Genomic DNA, 22,975 nt, shown 5'->3' with positions numbered 1-22,975 from the left:
TCATTCAAGCACCAAACATTTTATAACACAGTTTGCACAGATCTCAACCTCTCAAAGTCCTTTGTGTTCTAGGTATTTTTGCCTCCACCCCAAGCCAATTCAATAAGGCTTTTGTTTCCTAACACTTAGATTTCCCTCTCCAGGCTATTTTGGGAAACAAAAGAGTTTGTATAGTTCTTCTAGAGCATGGGAAGCACAGTTAATTGGGGGTGAAGGATTGGAAGAAGGCTGAGGAAAGAGGCCAGGTGAGTAATTAACAGCTGGTAAAAATATCCTATTTCTAAATATGTTTGAACCCCAGAACACATAATTGCTAAGTTACAAGGTGATGCCTTTGTGATAGTCTCTAGTAAACTAGTTTGTCTGGGCATGATTTCCAACTATGTCTTTCAGTAAAGTGAAAAAAGTACACTAAGTTATCTCCATTAACCCTTCCAATTTGTAAACATTCTATGAGTCTCTCTCTTTTCTAGCAGGGATAGAAGCCACCCAGAATTCTTGACCACACACAGTTGAAGGACTTTGATCTCCAGGCTATTTATTGTGCAAATCCTGCAAGTACTAGGCTAAGTCCCCAAGGCACGTCAAATCCTAGCAGTGGTGTTGGTGTAGCTGGGGGTGAGGATGGGGCGTGGGAGGGCGGCACTGGCAGTGGGCAGAAGGGTCTCCCAGAGCAGCCTCAGTATAAAGACAGGCGGAAGTGGGGAAAGGCAACTCAGCTTTATTTCATTCAACTGACTTTAGGAGATTTATGTCTGAGACCTGATTTAGTTGTAGAATTACAGAATTGATCTTAGATAGTTGACCTCTATGGATGTCATTAGCTGTCTCCTTTTAAAAAAATTTTATTTTAAATTATACAAATAGAACATGAATACATCCTCTTTGCAAAAAGTTCAAATAATATAGTAATACACAAAACAAAAAGCAAAAGCTCCCTTTACCCTTCCTCATTCCACTCCCCTCCCTAGGGATAACAACTGGTGTCAGTTTGGGGAAAGGGTGTATCTTTTCAAATCTTTTTATGCATTTATTTATATGTAAATACAAATATAGTTATTTTCTCCTACACAAATGGTAACATACTGATTATACCATCAGTTTTTTTGTTTCGTTTTTTCTTTTTCTGCACTTAACTTTCAAATTTAACAATAAATCTTTGAATTATTCCATATCAGTACCCATAGACTACCTCACGGGTTTTAAAAACTCTGTAGTATTCCATTGTATAACAGTACCATACAGTTATTTATCCTCTTCCCTATTGTGTCCAATCTTTTGGGACTCCATTAACAATGCATCAGTGAATATCTTTATATATTCATCTCTGTACAAATCTGCAATATTCACCTGTGGAATAAATTCCTAGACACTGGGTCAATGGGTCTGTGCATTTTCAGTTTTGATAAATTTGGCCAAAATTCTGCTATCCATAGAGGTTTTAGCAATTTTATACAGCAACAAGGTATAGAAGGGACTTATTCCTCATCCTTGGTCTGTTTAGGGGGCCTTCTATCACTAATATCATAATGTTTTAAGTCCATTTCTCCATTTCCTGATTTTTCAACATTTATTTGCTCACATGTCTACCATGTGCCAGGCACTGTGCTAGGTGCTGGGATACAGCCATGAACAGGACTGAAGCAACCCTTGCCCTTGCTGTATGTGGGGTCCCTGGGTATCCTACAGTTGTTTGAAATCACCACTCAGTAAATGTCTGCTGAAAGAGTTTGCCTCCAACCAAGGAATGGGCAGGTGTCAGTAAGTATTTCTAGGACGTTAGTGAAATAAGCCAGTCACAAAAAGACAAATTCTTCATGATTCCACCTATATGAGGTATGTAAAGTAGTCAAACTCTTAGAAAATAGAAGGGTGGTTGTCAAGGATTGGGAGGAGGAGATGGGGAGTTGTTTGATGGGCATACAGTTTCAGTTTTGCAAGATGAAAAAGTTCTAGAGATCAGTTGCACAATAATATGCATATAGTTTTAACACTACTATGCGGTACACTTAAAAACAGCTAAGATGGTAATTTTTATGCTATGTGTTTTTACCATAATTTTTTTTAAAGCATTTTTAGGCACAAAAGGTAGTATGAGAGAGATGGCTAGGAGACAAGCAACCCAGCATAGCCTCAGGACGGGGTGATGAGGATACATTTTTTTCAAAACTTAAAAGAGCCACCAGCCAACACTTCCTTCCACTCCTCCCACACTCAGCTAGGAACACGTGACCACAAAATCTTTAAAAAAATGTTTCTCTATTCTTTCTCCCGAGAGCAAAGGGCGTAAGTATTCTTTCTGATACCAATTGCAGGGACTAAGCCAAAGAGAGACTGAGCTTCCTACCTCTCTGTAAAGAGTCCCTTCTTCAACAGGCAGAACTAGATGGGAAAGTTCTCTTGACGAAAGTGAGGCAGGCTAGAACCAAACGGGAACCTGGGGGACTACGTTCTCCAGCACGCATTACTCCTCCTAGGGCGCAGTCAGTGACGGAAGAACTCGCACTACGTTTGCGACAGGAACGGGGAGGGGGGAACTACATATCCCAGGATGCAAAAGCGCCACCACTCTAGTTACAGGCTGGCTTGCTTTCTGGGAGCTGGCGTTCCCCGCCAAATGGACAAGAAGGGTGGGGGTGGGGAAATGTTTAAGATTGGGAAGCCCGGTGGTCTACCAGACTTGACACTTCGAAAGCGGAAGGAGAGTATCGGAAGGCTGTTTTTCCCTCTCAGAGTAGTGCCCGCGCAAGGTGGCGAGGATTTAAGGGCCCTCTCCTTTATTTATTGTTTCTCAGAGGCAATGCCAGGCCCCCATTGGTCGACGACCTCGAGGGCAGGTGGGAAGTCCGTAAAACCCCAAATCGAAGTTAGCTGCGTGTCTCCATTGGCCCTCGCCTCGAGCGCAGGCGCAAGGGCTCCTACTCCCGTCCCTGGGGACTGGTGAGCGGCAATTGGCCAAAGCCCGCGAAGTAGGAGTCTGGATTGGTAGTTGCTAGCAAGAGCCTGGTTTCTTCCTTGACTTCTGCAAGTGATAGTGTGTGATTGGTTTAAATCCGCGGGCACCCGTCGGTGATTGGGCAGGAGCCACGGGCGGGGTACGATCATTGGCTGGTGCTGGGGCCCTACCTCCTCGGGCGGGCAGCGAATGATGAAATGGGAACGGGGAGGGGAAAGGCCGCGACGTGAGCGCGCGACCTCCGGCGCCATTTTGTAGAGAAACAAGCGGAGTTAACCGAAGAGGGGTCGAGGAGAGCCGGAGTCGGGGACCCAGGAGTTTCCTGTGTCCAGCGCCGTCGGAGCCGCCTGAGGTGAGGTGGGCTGGGGTCGGGTGCTGGGGCCGGCGGGCGGTGTCAGCTACGGAAAGCGGGTGCCGGTGCGGGAAGGACCGGGGGTGGTCCCGGGGCCACTGGGAGCGTTTCCCGGCGCTCCGCTGTGTGAGGGGCAGTCGGGACGGGGAAGTGGAGAGGCGAGAGAAGGCGGACTCTCTCCCCTCGGCTGTAGAGTCTTTGGGCTCTGAAGAGAAGAGGCCGAAGCGAAGGCTCCATAAAGCGGAGGGCAGAGCGCGGGATGAGACCCGGGATGGCCCCCGGTCCGGGCCTGGAGGCTCTGAGGGCGGCGGTGGCGGCAGCTGGGGCGGCTGGGCCTCGGTTCGCGCGGACTGCACCCTTCTCAGACTCCCACGAGCTCCTCAACTGCCGGATGGGTGCAGCGGGCATCGGCCCCGGAGGCCTAGCTCCGGGGGCGAGGGGCCCGTGTTTGGAGTACAGGCTCCCAGTTTCTCTGGGCGGACCTGGAACTGCCAGTCCCCTCCCCCGCCCCCAGCACGTTGTCAAATCCCGGGTGTTTCGGGTGTCCGCAGGTGGGAGGGGCGGGCGGGCGGGAGAGAGCACTTCCTCATTACTTCTTGCCACAGGTTTTGTTCCACTCGCGCGCCCGGGCGCTGTCTCCAAAGTCGGCCCCCATCCACCGGGCCCAGTGTCTGTGCTGTAGTGGCGGTTCCGCTCATCCGTAGGCAGTGCCCGCTTCCTAGCCGAGCACTTGTAGGCCTCAGCGCTGGTGGCAGAGAGACTTTACTACAGGTCTTACTAGAGGGTTCCGTGAGGCCAAACGCACAGGTGTTCTTTTTCAGTACCACCCCCTCTGTAGATTTCACACCACCGGGCTCCCACAGAGGAGTACCCTCACTAGGATGAAGCTTTAATGCTTAATGTCTGTGGTTTGGAAATGTTGTGTTTAAAGTAAACTTCGAGCAGAAACTTGGCCCCTTGAAGTCATTCAAATATCACAGTTTTTAGGGCTCTAATAAAAAGTATTTTTTTCCTGAAAGTGAGTAATAGCACTTAGTTTCCCTCTTTCTCTAAAATTCGATTGCCTTGGGGAGTTTATTTGACCAGTTAATAATTGAGTGAGTGTAGTTTATTACCGTTTGCGAAAAAAACTATGAACATTTGCCTCATGACAATCCGTTTGATAGGAGTTAGGGATACACGGATGAAAAAATGGTTGGACACGTACAAAATCAGGAAATAGGTCAAACAGAATAAGAACAAACTTGTTTGTGTAGAAGTATTTGGGTTTAATGTGCTCAGGTTGACATTCCTACCCATCCAAAGATTGGCAGTGTAGTATTTTAGCTATTAATAAGATATATGGTATCAGTTTAAATAATCCTGTTGTAGGACACTGCAGATTGTTACCTTGTCTGAGGAGAAAATGAGCTGATGATACATAAAGTTTTAGACATATAGTTGTGCTTTGACTGAAAAGGTCCCATGATGATAAAACTTGTTTAGAGAGTTGGTCTCTTTTCAACAAGTAGGGGCCCAAGTCCTTCCGTGGAAACTTAAGTCTAGAATCAAGGCACCAAGATTTGACCATCAATAACTGAAAGTATTACCCTTTCTTGCCTAAGATTGTAATCGTAGAAGTTTTAAGGCAGCCTTTTGTGGCATTATGGTGGAACAGAACTGAAACGCTTTTGGTTCCTAACTCACTCGAATGGATCTCTGGCTTAGCTTCTTTCTTTATGGTCTCTTAAATTTCTACTGGGGTTTTAAATCCCAATCTCTTTAATATGGATCTTTTCAGGCTAAGTACTGTGATGTTCTCCTAACTTTGGGTTAAGTCATTAAAAAAAAAAAGCAAAAACAATTGTGAGGACAGAAGAGGAAATGCTTCCTATTTCTTGACAGCATGTTTTAAGACTAATCTCAAATTATCCTTGCTTTTTCCAAGTATGTTTTTGGTTAGATTCTGATCTAGTTATGAAAAGCTTTCTTTTTAGCCAATTTAAATTTATGAACTTGAGTCTTTATTTCATTCTACCACGTAACAGATCTCTGGTACTCAAAGCTTGGAAGAGAATTTATCACAATAATTTTAATTGAATGCTCAGATATTTCAAGACACTTATTTTTCATGAGAAGTTTATGATTCTTGAATTAACAAAAGTAGTACCTGCTATGAATTTGGTATATTCTTTTGTAAAAGAACAAAGCTGACTTTCAAGTCAGTTCATATTATTAGTTGAAGCATTTCTTAACCAGCCCTCTGATCAAACTGAACTTCCTGCTGGGAAGTTTCAAAATGGCATCCTACTGAGTCTTATTTTAAGACCTTATATAAAGAAAGATCCAGCAGTTCCTCTTCTGTTTGCTCACAATTTTTCAGAAGCATGTTTCAAAGCTAAAATGGGCTCAAAACCTTTTGCACCCTATATGTACACAGTAGTTAATTTTACCGTACTTTTCATTCATACATTTGCAAGAATGTAGCAAAGCAAATAAAACAAATTATTCGTTGGAAAGCATTGTTTGAGAAGTCACTAATTAGAGGTGTAGACTTAATCTGAAATCCTGTGTTGAGATTTGAAGGAAATGCAGCCTTTGGGAGTGTGGAGCATAGGTTTAAGAAATGCATTTCTGGGGGAAAAATGCATTTCTGTCTTTAATGCTGGAAGGCTCAGGATATACCCCTAGGCTAAATTAAAATGTTGAATGAGATGTTAAACTGTCTGCAGGAGAGGTGTTGGTTTTATTGTTGTGCTTTTTGGGTTTTTTTTGTTTTTTGGACTAATTATATGAAATGTAACATGGAATGAAAGCATATTGTGAAAGACACCATTTTATTGCTCTTAAACTTCATATTAAGAGCTCAGCATTTTCCCTTTCAGATAATTAGTTTGAAATTTTGTCACCTTGGATTTAGAGCTCTTAGTTTTGAAATGCAGTGTTACTTTAAAATTTTTTGGTAGACTCATAAGAATAGTTACTCCTTTGTTTCAGACCTTGTCTTTTCTGCAGTAGCTTTCTAACTAATCTCCAGTATCTTTTCCCCATCATTTGTTTATTGGATTTCTTTATTACATAAGTAATATGTGAATATGTTCTAGTTGTAAATGATTCTGGGAATACAGTTAATTCTTTACATTAATGCCAAATTGTCTACTAAATCATTGGTTTGAAACTAGGCATCCTATACGCCAAAGTTTTTCAAGTACCTTGGCCTGGAGCTTATTGTGTAAGTATTGATCCCTCCCTACTTATAGCAGTATATTACAACTTACACTTTAGTTAAATTTAAGACTGTTGCACAGTGGTTCCCAAATACATTTTTGCCCCTTTTATCTGGAATATCATCGTCTGTATCTACAAAAACATTATCCATCATTCCAGTTCATACTCAGATGTACTGTCTATAATCTTTTCCCTGACTTCCCTAAGCAAAATTGATTTCTTACATTCCTCTTGGCTAGTTTCACTTATCTTTACCATGTATTGCCTTATAAGTTGTCTCATTTTATAGTAGGTAAGAAGTCTCCCATCCTCCAAACATATACATACAGTTGCCCTGAATGGTAATTGAATAATACTTCATTTGTTACAGTTGGGTAGATTTATAGAACATGGTGTTCTTGGAAAACAGTACACTCTGGTTTTCTTTTGAGGACACAGACTGTTTTTCTTGGAGCTATATACTTATAATTCTGTTGACATCTTTTAGAAGGTTAAACTTTGAAATCTAGTCATACAGAATTATGGTGTCATCTGTAGGAAATTGAAGCCCAGGAAAGTGAGGTGACTTCCTTAAGTTTAATGTTAGACCAGGTTTTCCTACTCTAGCCTAATGGTGATTCTGTCTTTCCGTACTGCTATTCAGTACAAGAAAAAGTTCTGTGAATCTGATCATTCATCATAAAGGTGAGAATAATCTATGATCAACCACTTATTTTTGGAGGACAAGACACAAGATTTGAGTTTTTCATCTCTTCAGTGTGAAAATATAAAACTCTAGTCTGACAAAAAGATAGTCTTTTGCAATTATTGGGAATGGTCGTTACTTAACCTCAGTGTAATAAACTTGCATTTCCATTGAGGCCTTCAAAGGATGGAGCGACTTAAGTTTTAAAATGTTCTTCAGCACTGTAAATTGAATTGTGACAGATAATTTGAGTAAGTTTTCTTCTGGTGTAGTTACAGTTTTAAGATAAAGTAGTTCTAAGAAGGGTACTCTCTGTTATTATTTTTTAGTTATCTTAAATACATAGTGTATAGCTTTATAATTTTACACATGCTACTGGGAAGATGCTTCTGAATATTCAGTTGATTTCAGATCAAGAACTTGGTTCTTTTCTGATTTTGGAGTAAACATGCTTTTTGGGCTCTTTTCACTTTTTCAGTTTTTAAAAATGGATGGTTATTTGCTAATACTAACAGTTGTTTAAACTATGCTGATGTACAGATTGTAGTAATTCTTCTAGAATTGTGAAGTGCCTTCCCTGGCGATCCAGTGGTTAAGACTCTGTGCTTCCACTTCAGGGGTTGCGGGTTCAATCCCTGGTTGGGGAACTAAGATCCCACATGCTGAGTGGCCAAAAAATAAGTAAATAAGTAAAATAAGGTGAAATAAAATTGTGAAGCTATCCACACAAGGCTATTAAATGTGCTTTAAAAGTTACTATTAAGGTTCTGTTGCCTTTTTTTTGGCCACACTGCCCAGCATGTGGGTCTTAGTTCCCTGTCCCCAGGGATCGAACCCGTGCCCCCTGCACTGGAAGTGCAGAGTCTTAACCACTGGACCACCAGGGAAGTCCCAGTCAACTCTTGATCCATTTGTTTTTATCCTTGGCAAAGCTTTCATTTCAAACCGATTTATTACCTGTTGACCATAATGTTCTTGAATATTTCCTTATCCCTTGCCAGCTGGGTTCTAAAAAAAAGTTTTACACTAGACCTTTCTAAGCCCAGTAATACATAATTTGGGGATGTCCTTGATTTGGATTACTCATATTAGTGCTTTTTGTTCTTTAGGTAATGAAGAGGTAAGTGTACCATGTATATATATCCACTGTTATGGCATGGATATTTTAGGAATATTCCTGTTCCCTTTTCAAACAGACAGTTACACCAAAGATTACAGAAGTTGAGGTTGTCTGTCCAAAGGTAAAATGTAAAAATTACTTGAAAGTATTTCATTTTGATTTTTGTCTTCTTCAATCAGTAAGCCCTCAAAGGATTCTGGCAACTGCAAAACGTTGGTATGGTAACTTACTTTAATATAGTAACCTTGTTTTGGGATATTTGTGTATAGCTTTGTAGGGTTCTTCTGTGTTTGGGTTTTAGTCACTAATTTCCTCTTAATGTGCTATTATCTACCTTGCTTTCTACCCTTGCTCCCCTGTAGTTTATTCTCAGTTCATCATCTGGAGTGATTCTTATATTTTTAAAAATTATATTGTGTCTTCTGCTCAAAACCACCCATTGATTCTCCATTTGTCTTTATTAAAAGCCAAAGAAAGTCCTTTTATCACCTACAGGATTTAGCCCTGCCCTATACCTCTTCATATGTTCCCCCTTCTCCCCAACTTACTCTCTTTACTCTCCCCCTCACTAAGTACTTCACCTACACTTGGCCTCCATGCTTTTTCTCACATATGCCATGTACTCTCTGAGGAAGCCTTTGCATTAACTGACAGTCCCTCTGTCTGGAACATTCTTCTCTCAGATATGTGCATGGCTAAACCCCTCAGCTCCTTAAAATTTCAAATACTACTTTCTCCATAAGGCTTACTCTGACCACCCTACTTTGCAATCTCCTCCCGCCCTCCTCACCCCCAGTGTGGTTCACCTTTACCCTTGCTATTTTTCCATAGTACTTAGTGTCTCTTGAAATGCTTGATAATTTTTTATGATTACTGTTTCTTTCCCCCATTGGGAATGCAGGGATATATGCATGGCTGTTCACTGATGTATCTCAAATACCTGACACATAGTAAGTACTCAACAAGTATTTGACTAGGTTAATATACATAATAGTAGTGTGTAAACTGTTTCTCTGATAAGTTTTGGTAGCCACTTCACATTAGCCATATACTATTTCCTACCATTTGGTGGATTTAAGTTGTGCTTGGCTTTGTATTAACTTTGTGGGAAGCCAAACTTGAGGTGTTGGCATGTAGGGCCCACCTGCAGAAAGTGGATGCAAAAGCTGTTTTCTCAATAAGGACACTATTGATGTTTGGGCAGAATAGTTTATTGGTGGTGCTGTCCTCCTTCCTTGCAAGATGTTTATTGCATCTCTAATTCTCATTGAATACCAGTGGCTCTCCCTTTCAAAACGCTTTTGGAGATGATATTGCCCTCTAGTTTATAAATACCAGTATAAATACCCTTTTGGGGTTCATATTTGTTGTCAGGGTTATTTTACTTAACTTTTATCCAACTATTGTTGGGGTAAGTCACAAGTTTACTTAAAATTATTTTAAATTTACAACAGCATATGTGAAAACACTACATATGGAAAAGGAATACCATATTTCACTGATTCTAAAAGGAATTTTTAACATTTTAACACCTCTGAAATTGGGATGTATCATGTCAGAAAAAAAACTGCCAAATAAAGTTTGTAAGTGATACATAAGATAGTGATGCTATCACAATTAAAGACAAACCAACCTGAAATGAGATTATGGAAAATTATCTCCGCCTTTGATGGGTGATGAAGGTAGAAGAAATTTACTAAACTTTGACTACATTTTGTTTTCTGTTAAGTCTAGTCAAATTGTATTTTAGGGACCTAGAAACTGAATATGGTATTGGACTTATTTAGCAGGGTTATGGAAAATTTTTGATGCCCTCAAAGCTGGTTGTTTGGTTGGGAGTGGTGGCAAAGAAGAGATAGGGAATAAACCCAAAGTATGTCCCCAGGCACTGATGAAAAGGATAATACACATGAAATAATAGAGAACAGTGTGATTAAATTTTAACAGTATGTGTCATGCATACTGAAGGGAAGGGAAGGTAGATCAGCACATCAACCTGTAGACAATCTGATGTGTTTGGAAGGTTTCAGAGGGGCTGGGGCTTGAACTAGGCCCTGGTCTTATTACCTTATGGTTTTGTCCTCTTTATTTGCTTGCCTTCTGGTGACCACTAACGTCCCGGTCTTGAAGGTATTAGGGATCTCCTAGTTGGTAATTCTGATAATTTATAATAGTTCTTTTTTTTTTTTATACTGCCAAATGTATGTCATAAGATCTCTCCCCCATGGTTTTCATAGACTATTACGGATGTATTAGTTATCAGTTGCTGTACAACAAATGACCTCCAAATTTAGCTGTTTAAAGCTTCTTTGCTTTTTATTATTTCACAGGCACAACCTGGCTAGATGCTTCTGACTCAGTGTCTCTCACAAAGTTGCAGTGCAAGTATTCACAGGCCATACTCATCTCATGTCTGAAGGGTAGTGAGAAGGGTCTGAAGGGTACAAGCTTACTCATGTAGCAGTTGGCAGGTCTCAGATCCTTGCCGGCTATTGTTTGGGACATACCAGTTCTGTGCCACATTGCCCTCTCCACAGGGTTACTCACAACATGACTGCTTGCTTCTTTCTGTCAGAGCACAGGCTCGGAGAGAGGTAAACCAGACAGAAGTCAGTCTTCTTGTAACTTAATCTTGGAAATGGCTTTCTGTTCTCTTATTTTGAAGCCATGTTTAAGGCCCAGCCCACACTTAAGGGGAGCAGATTACTTAAAGGTGTAAGTAAATATTAGGCAGGGATCATTGGGGTTATTTTAGAGGCTGCCTACCACAGTGGACAAAGATTCTTCCTTGGAGCTCTCTTAGGGATGCTATCTGTTTCTAGGTTTTACTTATTACCATTAAGAAGAGAACTCTCCTTGGTTTCTGATATTAATCACTGTTTCTTCCACCTCTCTGTCCACTCTTTATTTCCCTTTTTGACTTCCTTTGTTTTTTTCTTATTGAAGTATAGTTGATTTACAATGTTACATGAGTTTCAGGTGTACAACGTAGTGATTCAATGTTTTTAGAGGTTATACTCTATTTAAAATTACTGTAAAATATTGGCTGTATTCCCTGTGCTGTACAATATATCCTTAGAGCTTATTTATTTTATACATAGTAGCTTGTACCTTTTAATCTCTTGCCCCTGTCTTGCCCCTTCTCCCATCCGTCTCCAACCTTTAACCACTAGTTTGTTCTGTCTGTGAGTCTGTTTCTGTTTTGTTATATTCGTTTGTGTTTTTTTTAAGATTTCACATATAAGATAGCATACAGTATTTGTCTTTGACTCCACTAAGCATAATGCCGTGTAGGTCCATCCACGTTGTTGCAAATGGCAGAATTTCTTTTTTTTTTTTTTTTTTTGGTTGAGCCACATGGCATGTGGGATCTTAGCTCCCCGACCAGGGATTGAACCCACACCCCCAGCAGTGGGAGCATGGAGTCTTAACCACTGGACCACCAGGGAAGTCCCTCATTTTTTTTATGCCCGAGTAATAGTCCATTTTATATATGTGTGTATATAAATGGGCACATCTACTTTATATATTCCTCCGTTGATGGACACTTACATTGCTTCCATATCTTGGCTGTTATAAATAATGCTGCTATGTGCATTGAGGTGCATGTATCTTTTCGAACTAGTGTTTTAATTTTCTTCTGACATATACCTGGGAGTGGAATTGCTGGATCATATAGTAGTTCTGTATTTAGGGTTTTTTTTTTTTTTTTTGGTAATATTTATTTATTTGGTTGTGCCAGGTCTTAGTTGCAGCTCCTGGGCTCCTTAGTTGTGGCACGCAGGCAGGCATGTGGGCTCCTTAGTTGCAGCATGCATGTGGAATCTAGTTCCCTGACCAGGGGTCGAACCGGGTCCCCGGCATTTGGGAGCTCAGAGTCTTAACCACTGCACACCAGGGAAGTCCCTGTTTTTAGTTTTTGAGTTCCTCTGTTTTGGGTTGTTTTTTTCACCTTCCCTTAAGTGCTAAGCTTCCTTAGGACTCTCTATAGCAGGGGTCCCCAACCCCTCCCCACCACACAGCAGGAGTTGAGTGGTGGGCAAGTGAGAGAAGCTTCATCTACTTCTCCCCATCATAGCTCGCATTACCACCTGAACCTTTGCTCAAAATTACTGCCCGAACCATCCCCCCCGCCCCCCAGTAGAAAAATTGTCTTCCATAAAACTGGTCCCTGGTGCCAAAAAAGGTTGGGGAACTGCTACTCTATAGGCCCTCTCTTATTCTCATTTCTATAGTTCTCCCATGCTATCATCTATATGTTGATGACACTGAGATGTGTTATTAGCAGCCCACACTTTCCATGCTCCAGACTGTAAATCTAACTGCCCAGTGGATTTCATCTGTATGCTTTACTCAAGGCATGCCTCATTATCTTTCTTGCCCTTCACACTTTGTCTTCCTCAGTTGTTTCATGTCAGGAGTGAGTGGAACCCAGCTGCTTAGTCTGGAAAGGTGTGTTTGATTCCTTCTCTTTATTCACTTCTTTCCTTATTCTTCACAGTTTTAGAATCCTTGCAGTTCCCTCTTGAGTGCATTCACTTCTTTTTCCCACTGATAGTCTTAATTTCTCTGTGACCTACTCTTCTTTCTCAGTGTTTCACATTGTCAAGAGTAACTTCTAAAAGTTTTCACCCAATCATGTCTTCTTTTGGTAGGCAAAAGCAGGCTAGGGTTGTAACAAACAACCCCAAGGTATCAGTGGCTTAGCAAAGTAGACGTTTATACTCAGATAACTTTCCTCAGATAACTTTCATTGAGAGTGTTCATTTAGGTTACCTTCTATGCAGTAATTCAAGAACCGAGGCTCCTTCCATCTTTTGGTGCCACCCTCCTCTAGGTGTTAGGAGTTCTGTTCATAGCTGGTGCTTGGTGAAAGAACCAGAGGGTCGTGAGTAAGAGGTTTTATGGACCAGTGGCTGGTATCATATTTGGCCTACATTTCATTGGGTATAACTTAGTTTGTTGGCCACACCTGTGCAAGAGGCTGAGAAATATAGTCTAGCTGTTTATCCAGGAAGAGGAAACAGATTTGATGATTATCTAATCAGACTCTGCCACTTCCCTATTCCCTAAAACATATCTAAGGCAATCCAAATAGCTTCCAGGATTGTCTTTATGATAAAATGCAAAATTCTGAAATGGATTCTGCACATACTAGAGAAGAAACCCACAAAATGAGTCCCAGTTACCTTCAGAAGGCTTTTCCTCTTGGCTAGTAACAGGATGAGTGTGTGGGGGGGTCCCCCAGGACTACCATCCCCAGGTTCAGGTTCAGTCACTAGAAGGACTCACAGGACTTGGCATATGGTTGTACTCAGGGTTATGATTTATTACAGCAAAAGGATACAAAGCAAAATCAGGAAAGGGAAAATGCATGTGGGGTGGAGTCCAGAGAAAACTAGGCTCATTCTCCCAAGCATGAGCCTCTTCTAGTGCCTCTCCCAGTGGAGTCACACAGGACCTACTTAATTCCTCCAGCAATTGTGACAGCATATGTGTATGAAATGCCTCCTGGCAGGGAAGCTTATTAGAAACTCAGTGCCTAGGTTGGTCATGTAGGCACCTTCTGCCTACCACATAGCAAAATTCCAGGTTCCCAGAGGGAAAGCAGGTGTTCAACATAAACCACGTTTTTGGGTACAGTTTAGGCACAGTGAGCCACTCTTATTAGTTCTGGGAGTGGGAATTCGTTCTCTCAAAATCCAAATTCTGACACCGGCCAAGAGCCAACCTGGCAAGCCTTCCTAAGTATAGCAGCCTCAGGCCTTCTATGTTAAATTAACTCTTCTGCACAGTGACTGAGGTTCAGACCTCTATAGATTGGGATTCTGTATAGAGAACCTTAGAATATGCAAACAAACAAACTTTATTGACCTAAGTTTTCTTTTCTCTTTTTTTTTTTTTTTGGCTGCGTTGGGTCTTGGTTGCTGCGCGCGGGCTTTCTCTAGTTGCGGCGAGCTGGGGCTACTCTTCGTTGCAGTGTGCGGGCTTCTCATTGCGGTGGCTTCTCTTGTTGTGGAGCACAGGCTCTAGGTGCATGGGCTTCAGTAGTTGTGAGTGGGCTCAGTAGTTGTGGCTTGCGGGCTCTAGAGCGCAGGTTCAGTAGTTGTGGCACACAAGCTTAGGTGCTCCGTGGCATGTGAGATCTTCCCGGACCAGGGCTCGAACCCATGTTCCCTGCATTGGCAGGCAGATTCTTAACCACTGCACCACCAGGGAAGCCCTAAAATTACTTTTCTATCAGTGGGGGAAAAAAGTTCAATTTCCTTTTCAGCTTCTTTCATCTAACTTTTCATTTATGGTTACTGTTTGTATCCTTCTAGATACTCTGCATATAAGGACATACATACAACATGTCACTTGCTTTTAAAAACCCTAATAGATATTTCCAACCTTTCTAGCTTTTTATTAGCGTTAAATGATATTCCATTTTATGATTTACTTAACCAGTGCCCTTTTGATGGATACCTAGGCAGTTCTCAGTTGATACATTTTAAACAGTTGGTCTGGGACTTCCCTGGTGGTCCAGTGGTAAAGAACCCACCTTGCAAAGCAGGGGACGTGGGTTGGATCCCTGGTCAGGGAACTAAGATCCCACATGCCTCGGGGCCACTGAGCTCGCAGGCCTCAACTAGGGAGTCTGTGTGCCGCAAACTACAGGGACCACATGCTCTGGAACCTGCGCACCACAACTACAGAGCCCATGCACCTTGGATCCTGCCCGCCACAACTAGAGAGAAAACCCACACGCCACGGAAGAGAAGCCCGCGCGCCGCAACAAAAGATCCTGCATGCCTCAACGGAAGATCCCACGTGCCGCAACTAAGACTCTAAGCAGCCAAAAAATAAATTAAATAAATAATAAAGTAAATCTTAAAAAAATAAAGAGTTGGTCATTTCCTGGATGAAAAAGAAATGAGTTAAAAGACAAAGTGCAGAGATGGGGGTTTAGGGACCTAAAGCTCTTACTATTCATCACTTTCTGTAAGGTTGGAGATATTTATATCAGGAAATGGCATTAAAAGTTAGGGGCTTCCCTGGTGGCACAGTGGTTAAGAATTTGCCTGCCAATGCAGGAGAACACAGATTCGATCTCTGGTCTGGGAAGATCCCACATGCTGTGGAGCAGCTAAGCCGGCCTAAGCCAGTGTGCCACAACTACTAAGCCCACGTGCCTAGAGCCCATGCTCCGCAACAGAAGCCACTGCAGTGAGAAGCCTGCGCACCGCAATGAAGCAACTAGAGAAAGCCCGCGTGCAGCAACGAAGACTTAACACAGCCAAAAAAAAACACAAAAAAGAACCCCAAAACAATTAGACTCTTTAAAATATTGATTTTGAAGTTATAATACAAGTTTTAAAAATCATACATCTATTGCTCTATTATTATCATGTCTTCACAACTGTATTAGTAGCTGCAAGTTAAACTTTAAAGTTGAGATAATATCTTCCTCAACGAGTTATCAGGTTTAAATAAACTAATATAGTTGACCCTTGAATAGCATGAGAGGTGGAGCACCAACAGCTTTGAAGTCAAAATTTCACGGGTAACTTTACAGTTGGCTCTTTTTATCCATAGATTCAAACAACTTTGGATATAGTGCTGTATTGAAAAAATCCACGAATAAGAGTATCCTCTCATTTCAAACCCCTGTTTAAGGGTCAACTGTATGTAAAATGCTTAGAACAATTCTTGTATTTAAGTGTTTGTTGTGATTATGCTCCTATAAGTTATCCTATTATGTACACAGTAATTATAACTGAAATTTTAATAAGTGAGCCAACATTTTGGATGAATGGCTTGGAACTGTGCAGTGTAAATCTAGAGTCCCTGCCTCCTGGAGGAATATTAAATATCAGGGTATGTATTTTGTTTTAAGTTAGTGCTTAGTTGGTCATGAAGTTCTGTAGAAAATAGTGAGCTCTCTTAAAACCAAAGGAAGAAGTGGGACATCTGGGAAAATTAGTAATGGTTGCTTCTGGATGCTAGCGTACATACTTTTCCCTGATTTATATGGGCCATTAGTACTTTGCAACTTTGTCAATTATGGTAACAGTACCCACATGTGGCCTTTTTTTTTTTGGCCACACCACAACGCATGTGGTATTTTAATTCCCCAACCAGGATGGAACCTGAGCCCCCTGCATTGGAAGCGTGGAGTCTTAACCACTGGACCGCCAGGGAAGTCCCTAATTTTATACTAAGATTAGTTAAAATTAAGTAAAATATTAAAAATTCAGTCACCCTAGCCACATTTCAAGTAGCCACATGTGGTTAGTAGCTGCCACATTGAACAGTGCTGTTGTGGAACATTTCCATAATTGGAGAAAATGAATGAGAGAAGAAGGCTCAACTCAGCTTCTTCTAATCAGGATGCTACTTTTAAGACTTGGGAATTTTCAAAGTCAGACTTTGGTATTAGTAGACCTCAGAATTCTATGTATTTTTAATACTGGAAGTTGGGGGTTCAATAAACTGATAGCCTTTGGTCTGGTCTATTTGGCTTCTTAAAGTACCTATTGGTACTTAAACCTAGAGCAAGTTAGGTGGTAACTATTAAGGTTGCTATGGGAAACCAAAGTGTCTTTAGACATGTCTTTGGTCCAGCTGAAAGAAATAAAGGGGAGAAAAAGGAATCAGTGGGAGGGGCTTTCCTTATCTTAGTAGCAAGAGGTTGCCTCAAGCTATACTTTTCTTAAACTAATCCCAGAGCTATTTGTAAAGTCAGTGGTTTTCTAACTTCAAAATGCATAAGAATCACCTCCAGAGTTTTTTGTTTTGTTTTGTTTGCGGTTCTGCAGGCCTCTCACTGTTGTGGCCTCTCGCGTTGCGGAGGCTCAGTTGCAGAGGCTCAGCCTGCGTAGGGTCAGCGGCCATGGCTCCCGGGCCCAGCCACTCCGCGGCATGTGGGATCTTCCCGGACCCAGGCACGAACCCGTGTCATCTGCATCGGCAGGCGGACTCTCAACCACTGCGCCACCAGGGAAGCCCACCTCCAGAGTTTAAAATGCAGTGTCCTGTTGTCTTTCCCTAAAGATTTTGACTCTTTTGGTGTAGGGTAATGCTTAGGAATCAGCATTTTATTTACTTTTAATTTTTTAATTATTTTTTTTTGGCCATGCTGGGTAGCTTGCAGGATCTTAGTTCCCTGACCAAGGATTGAGCCCCTGCCCACGGCAGTGAAAGCTCAGAGTCCTAAACACTGGATAGCCAGGGAATTCCCAGGAATCAGCATTTTAAATACCTCTCTTTCTTCTCCCAGTTCTTATATACAGTTGCCTTAGTTGCAAGCATTACAGTAAATTCTGTATTCTGTTAAGCCCCTTGAGATCAGTGTTTACTTTTGTGTTTTCTATAGCATCTAAAGTTATCTACATGGTATATGGTTAGGCTCAAATGTTTGAATTAATAGGAGGGCCACCTCTAGCAGATGATTTTTATGGTGCACTGGAGCGAAATGGAAAAGGAGCATTTGACATTTTGCATAATCCTGATAAAATAAGGGATGATAATAGTAAACTTTTTCAATTAAAAATATTTTCAAAGTTTAATGAATTTGAGCTTGTTTCTGTAATCAGGTTTATGTCGGTTTTATGCTTGAAAAGGCTACATACATTTTAACAATCTCCAAATTGTTGACAGTCATCATCAAAGAGAAGCCTCATTTGCATAAATAAATATGTGATACATTTAAAACATTTTTTCGAGCTTTTTTTTTCCCCGAGCCTTTTTGCAGTACGCGGGCCTCTCACTGTTGGGCCTCTCCCGTTGCGGAGCACGCGCAGGCTCAGCGGTCATGGCTCACAGGCCCAGCCGCTCTGCGGCACGTGGGATCTTCCCGGACCGGGGCATGAACCCGTGTCCCCTGCATCGGCAGGCAGACTGTCAACTACTGCGCCACCAGGGAAGCCCAAGGCTCATCCTTTTTTATTGAGAAAATGTAATACCTTTAGAAAAATGTGAATGTATTTTGAGCCCAACATTAAAAATGATGTGAAAGTAAAGATGAAGCTTTAATTTGAGAGTTTGTGTGCATAGCAGCATTGCAGCTGTCTTGGATGCCACTTTAACAGAGAAGACAAGAGATTTAAGGGTATTAATTGCTCCTGTCAGAAGCCAACCACTCAGCTTTACCATATCATCACTCTGGACCAGTCAGTACCAATTTGGTCTGCCTGGCTATACTCCTTTAGCATGTGGTTTGTAAACTTCTCCATCAGCTCCACTGAAAAGATTTGATAGTTGCTTACTTTTTAGCTAGCTGTTAAAGCTGATGTTGAGGTGATAGAGCATCATCCACTGTGCTTGTAATGGATACCTCCTGTTGTTGCCTTGAGGGCTTAGGAGATCCTTATCCCTGCTACACCTCCTGCCTCTTAAAGATAAACCCTTTGGGAAAGCTGTGATATAGTTGAGGCCTAATTTTACCAATGGGGAGGGGGAAGCATAGAGGTTCATCACTTATTCAAGGTCATTTACCCTTGTGTTATGTGTAGTTACTGGTATTATGGCTTTAAATTTTGAATTATTTTAAAAATTGCTTAAACTTAGCTTAAATTTTCATTTTGTAAAAATTACCATATACTTGTAAAAATTAAAATACACTTGAGTACAAAGTGAATTTTTGGAAATCCTATCACGTGCTTGTAATTCCTGCTTTAAATTATAAAGGTAATACATGCCCCCATCCTCAGTTTTGTTAAGAAAAATTTCACACGTACAGAAAAATGCAAAGAATAATACAGTGAACAATCCCATAACTTCTTCCTAGATTAAACAGTTAACGTTTTGCCATGTTTATTTTCTCTATATTTTTATATTTTTACTGAAGTATTTGATCCCAGATGTTTCGGCATGTATCTCCTACAAGTTAAGACTTTCTGGCATAGTCATACTACATCTAAGAATATTAAATACTTAAAAAACCTTATATTAGAGTATAGTTGATTTACAATGTTGTGTTAGTTTCAGGTATACATCAAAGTGAATCAGTTATACACATACATATATCCACTTATTCCTTTCCCATATAGGCCATTACAGAATGTTGAGTAGAGTTCCCTGTGCTATACAGTAAGTCCTTATTAGTGACCTTTTTTGTATATAGTAGTGTGTATATGTCAATCCCGGTCTCCCAATTTATCCCTCCCAGAATATTAAATACTTTTATAATATCCAGTCAGTTTAAAAACTTCCCCAGATGCCTCAAGAATATCTTTTGTAGCTTTTTAAAAAAATATTTATTTATTTATTTGGCTGCGGCAGGTCTTAGTTGAGGGCACGTGGTCTCTCAGTTGCGGCATGTGGGATCTAGTTCCCTGACCAGGGATCGAACCTGGCTGGGCCCCTTGCATTGGGAGCGTGGAGTCTTAATCACTGGACCACCCTTTTATAGCTTTTTTGAATCAAGCTCAGATTACTGTTCACGTTAAACCTTTTCATTTTGGTTTTGTAATCTAGAACAGACCCCACTTTCTCCTCTCTCTTCCTGACTTTCTGGCTCGCGAGTGTAGGCCAGTGGTCTGGTAGAATAATCCAACACTTGGATTTGTCTGATTAGGTTCTCATGTATAGTTAAACTTGTTCCTTAAACCCTTTATTTCCTGTGAATTGATAGGTGTAGAGGTGTGGTTAGGTTTATGTTAGCCATCTTTGGCAAGAATACTCCAAAGTGACACTTCACATTGCAACACATCAGTAGGCACATTTGTTGGGTAGTCTCAGTAACTTGATCATTTACTTAAGGTAGTGACAGTCATATCTCTATGGTAGAGGAACATTTCTTTCCCTTTGTAATTAGTGGGTAATACTGTACAAATGTCCCACCTGAGGATTTTTAGGCATTGGTGATTCTTGCCTGAATCAGTTTTTATACTGGTCAGGGGTATTACACAATGGTAACTTTATTTTTCTTTTATACTTTCTAAATTTGTTAGCCAGCACCTTTCTGGTGCATCTTGTCCTTCCTCTTTAAGTATAATCATGGATTTAGGGATTCTTATTCACTGTATTATAGTTGTAGTCAATTTTTTTACCCTATGATTTATTGGAAGGAACTTTTATCCATAGTGGCTTACTGAAATTTCAGATTTAGGTAACACATTTTCATTTAATCTTCTGTTTATGTCAGGATGCTTAACTGTTTGGAATTTTCTTCATCTGCACACATATGAACAACTTAGAATTCGTAGAAAGAAATTTGTGGCTGCAAAAAGTAAACTTGATCACCAGTGTGTGTGGATTCAAAAATATATATGTGTGAGATAAATTAACAATTTAGAGTATACAGATTGGCAATAGTAAAATCACCAGATTATTTCTATGTTTTGTTCCCTCAAGCATTTCTAAATGATGCTGCATTTAGGGAAGATTATAGAAACATTGCTTATAAGTTCCTTTTGGTGCTCAGATAGACCCAGAATTAGAAGAATCCTTTTAATTGGCTCATTTCTCTCTGACGAAATTTTTAAGTGTTTCCTATTTTTGTCATAGGATGAGCCAAACTCACCTTGCATCTTCCTTGTTAGTCATATCTCCAAGGAACCTTGGTTCTTTTTAGTATTTAGAAACCATGATCCAGAAGTTAGATGGGCTCATTGCTTTTGGGGTATCATTTAAGGTGTATAACACATTGATTTGATACATTTATATTGCAATATGATTGCCATTGTACTGTTAGCTAACACCTCTATCAATGTATAATTATCATCCTTTCTTCTAGTGGTGGGGACAGTTAAGATCTTAGCAGATTTAATGTTTATAATACAGTTTTGTTGTGTGTAATCACTGTACTATGTATTAGATCTCCAGGACTTATTTATCTACTAGTTGCAAGTGTGTACCTTTAAACACCCAGTCCCCCACCCCTGGTAACCACCATTCCACTTGGTTTTTTCAAGTTCAATTTTTTTTACATTTTAATTAATTAATTTTTAAATAAATTTATTTTATTTATTTATTTTTGGCTGCTCTGGGTCTTCATTGCAGCGCGCAGGCTTTTCTTTGCGTTGGCTTCTCTTGTTGTGGAGCACGGGCTCTAGGCACACAGGCTTCAGTAGTTGCGGCGCATGGGCTCAGTAGTTGTGGCTTGTAGGCTCTAGAGCACAGGCTCAGTAGTTTTGGCACGTGGGCTTAGTTGCTCCACGGCATGTGGGATCTTCCCGGACCAGGACTCGAACCCGTGTCCCCTGCATTGGCTGGCAGGTGGATTCTTAACCACTGCGCCACCAGGGAAGTCCCTTAATTTATTTTTTATTAAGATGCTCAACATACTATATTAGTTTCAGGTGTACAACATAATGATTTGAAATTTGCATATATTTCAAAATGATCACAATAAATCTAAACATCACCACACAGAGTTATGAAAAAATCTGTTTTTTCCTTTTTTCCTGACTTTCAAGATTTATTCTAAAAGTTGTACATTCTAGATGTTGTACATTACATCCCCAGGACTTATTTACTTTATAACTGGAATCTTGTACCTTTTGACCACCTTCACATAAAAATTTAATACATGCATACCTCTGGAAACCATCAATCAGTTATCACCTCTCTGTATCTATAAGTTAGGTGGGGGGGGGTTTCTTTGTGGAATAGAAGGGAAGTCATGGTCTTTGTCTGACTCATCTCACTTAGCATAATGTCCTCAGGACCCAACCATGTTACAGCATATGGCAGGATGTTTTTTCCCCCTCATGGCTGAATAGAATTCCATTGTATACAGAGTTGACTCTTGAACAATGTGGAATTAGGGGCATCAGTTCCCACATATAACTTTACAGTTGGTGTCATTATGTGCAGTTCCGCATCTAACCACAGATTGTGTAGTGCCATAGTACATATTTACTGACAAAACCTGCGTATAGGTGGACCCACGTAGTTCAAACCCATGTCATTCAAGGGTCCGCTGTATATCCTGCATCTTTATACGTTCATCCATTGATGGACACTTAGGTTGTTTCCATATGTTGGCTATTGTGAATAATACTGCAATAAACATGGGAGTACAGATATCTCTTTGATAACCTATTTTCATCTTTGGATGTATATGCAGAAGTGGGATTGTTGGATTGTATGGTAGTTTTTAATTTTTTGAGGAACCTCCACATTGTTCTCCATAGTGACTGAACCAGTTTATAATCCCACCAACAGTGCATAGGGGTTCCCTTTCCTACACATCCTCGCCAACACTTAACCTCTTGTCTTCCTATTGATAGCCATTCTTACAGGTGTGAGGTGATACCGTGGTTTTGATTTGCATTTCCCTGAGGATTAGAGTTTTAATGTACCTGTTGGCTATTGTGATGTCATCTTTGTCTACTTAGTTCCTCTGCCCATTTTTAAATCACATGTGTTTTGTTTTTGTGTTATTGAGTTGAATGAGTTCTTTGTGAACTTTGAATATTAACCCCTTATCTGATACATGGTTTGCAAATATTCTCTCCCTTTCTGTAGGTTCTCTTTTTTTTAATAAATAAATTTATTTATTTTTGGCCACGTTGGGTCTTCATTGCTGCGTGAGTGCTTTCTCTAATTTCACCGAGCAGGGGCTACTCTCCGTTGTGGTTTGCGTGGGCTTCTCATTGTGGCTTCTCTTGTTGCAGAGCACAGGCCCTAGGCACGTGGGCTCAGTAGTTGTGGCTTGCGGGCTCT

The 22,975-nt window shown here is 40.8% G+C and overlaps 1 protein-coding gene and 1 long non-coding RNA gene across 7 annotated transcripts in view; one reads left to right on the top strand and one right to left on the bottom strand.

Moving 5' to 3' along the window:
• Positions 1 to 2,458, bottom strand: part of LOC132416954 (uncharacterized) — a 37,879-nt gene extending 35,421 nt beyond the window's left edge. Inside the window, exon 1 of the long non-coding RNA XR_009517742.1 lies at positions 2,348 to 2,458. This is a non-coding gene — a long non-coding RNA (uncharacterized lncRNA). The remainder of the gene's footprint in view (positions 1 to 2,347) is intronic.
• A 751-nt stretch (positions 2,459 to 3,209) lies between these two features.
• The window catches only part of CNOT1 (CCR4-NOT transcription complex subunit 1), a 101,656-nt gene continuing 81,890 nt past the window's right edge, over positions 3,210 to 22,975 (top strand). For all 6 annotated transcript variants that reach the window (XM_060000560.1, XM_060000557.1, XM_060000561.1 and 3 more), the window contains exon 1: positions 3,210 to 3,308. The gene's annotated coding sequence lies outside the window, so the exon portion shown is untranslated. The remainder of the gene's footprint in view (positions 3,309 to 22,975) is intronic.

This window comes from Delphinus delphis, chromosome 20 (assembly GCF_949987515.2).
Source record: "Delphinus delphis chromosome 20, mDelDel1.2, whole genome shotgun sequence".
Lineage (NCBI taxonomy): Eukaryota > Metazoa > Chordata > Mammalia > Artiodactyla > Delphinidae > Delphinus > Delphinus delphis.
Note: the sequence above shows the minus strand (reverse complement) of the source record. Positions and strands in the feature narration are given on the sequence as shown.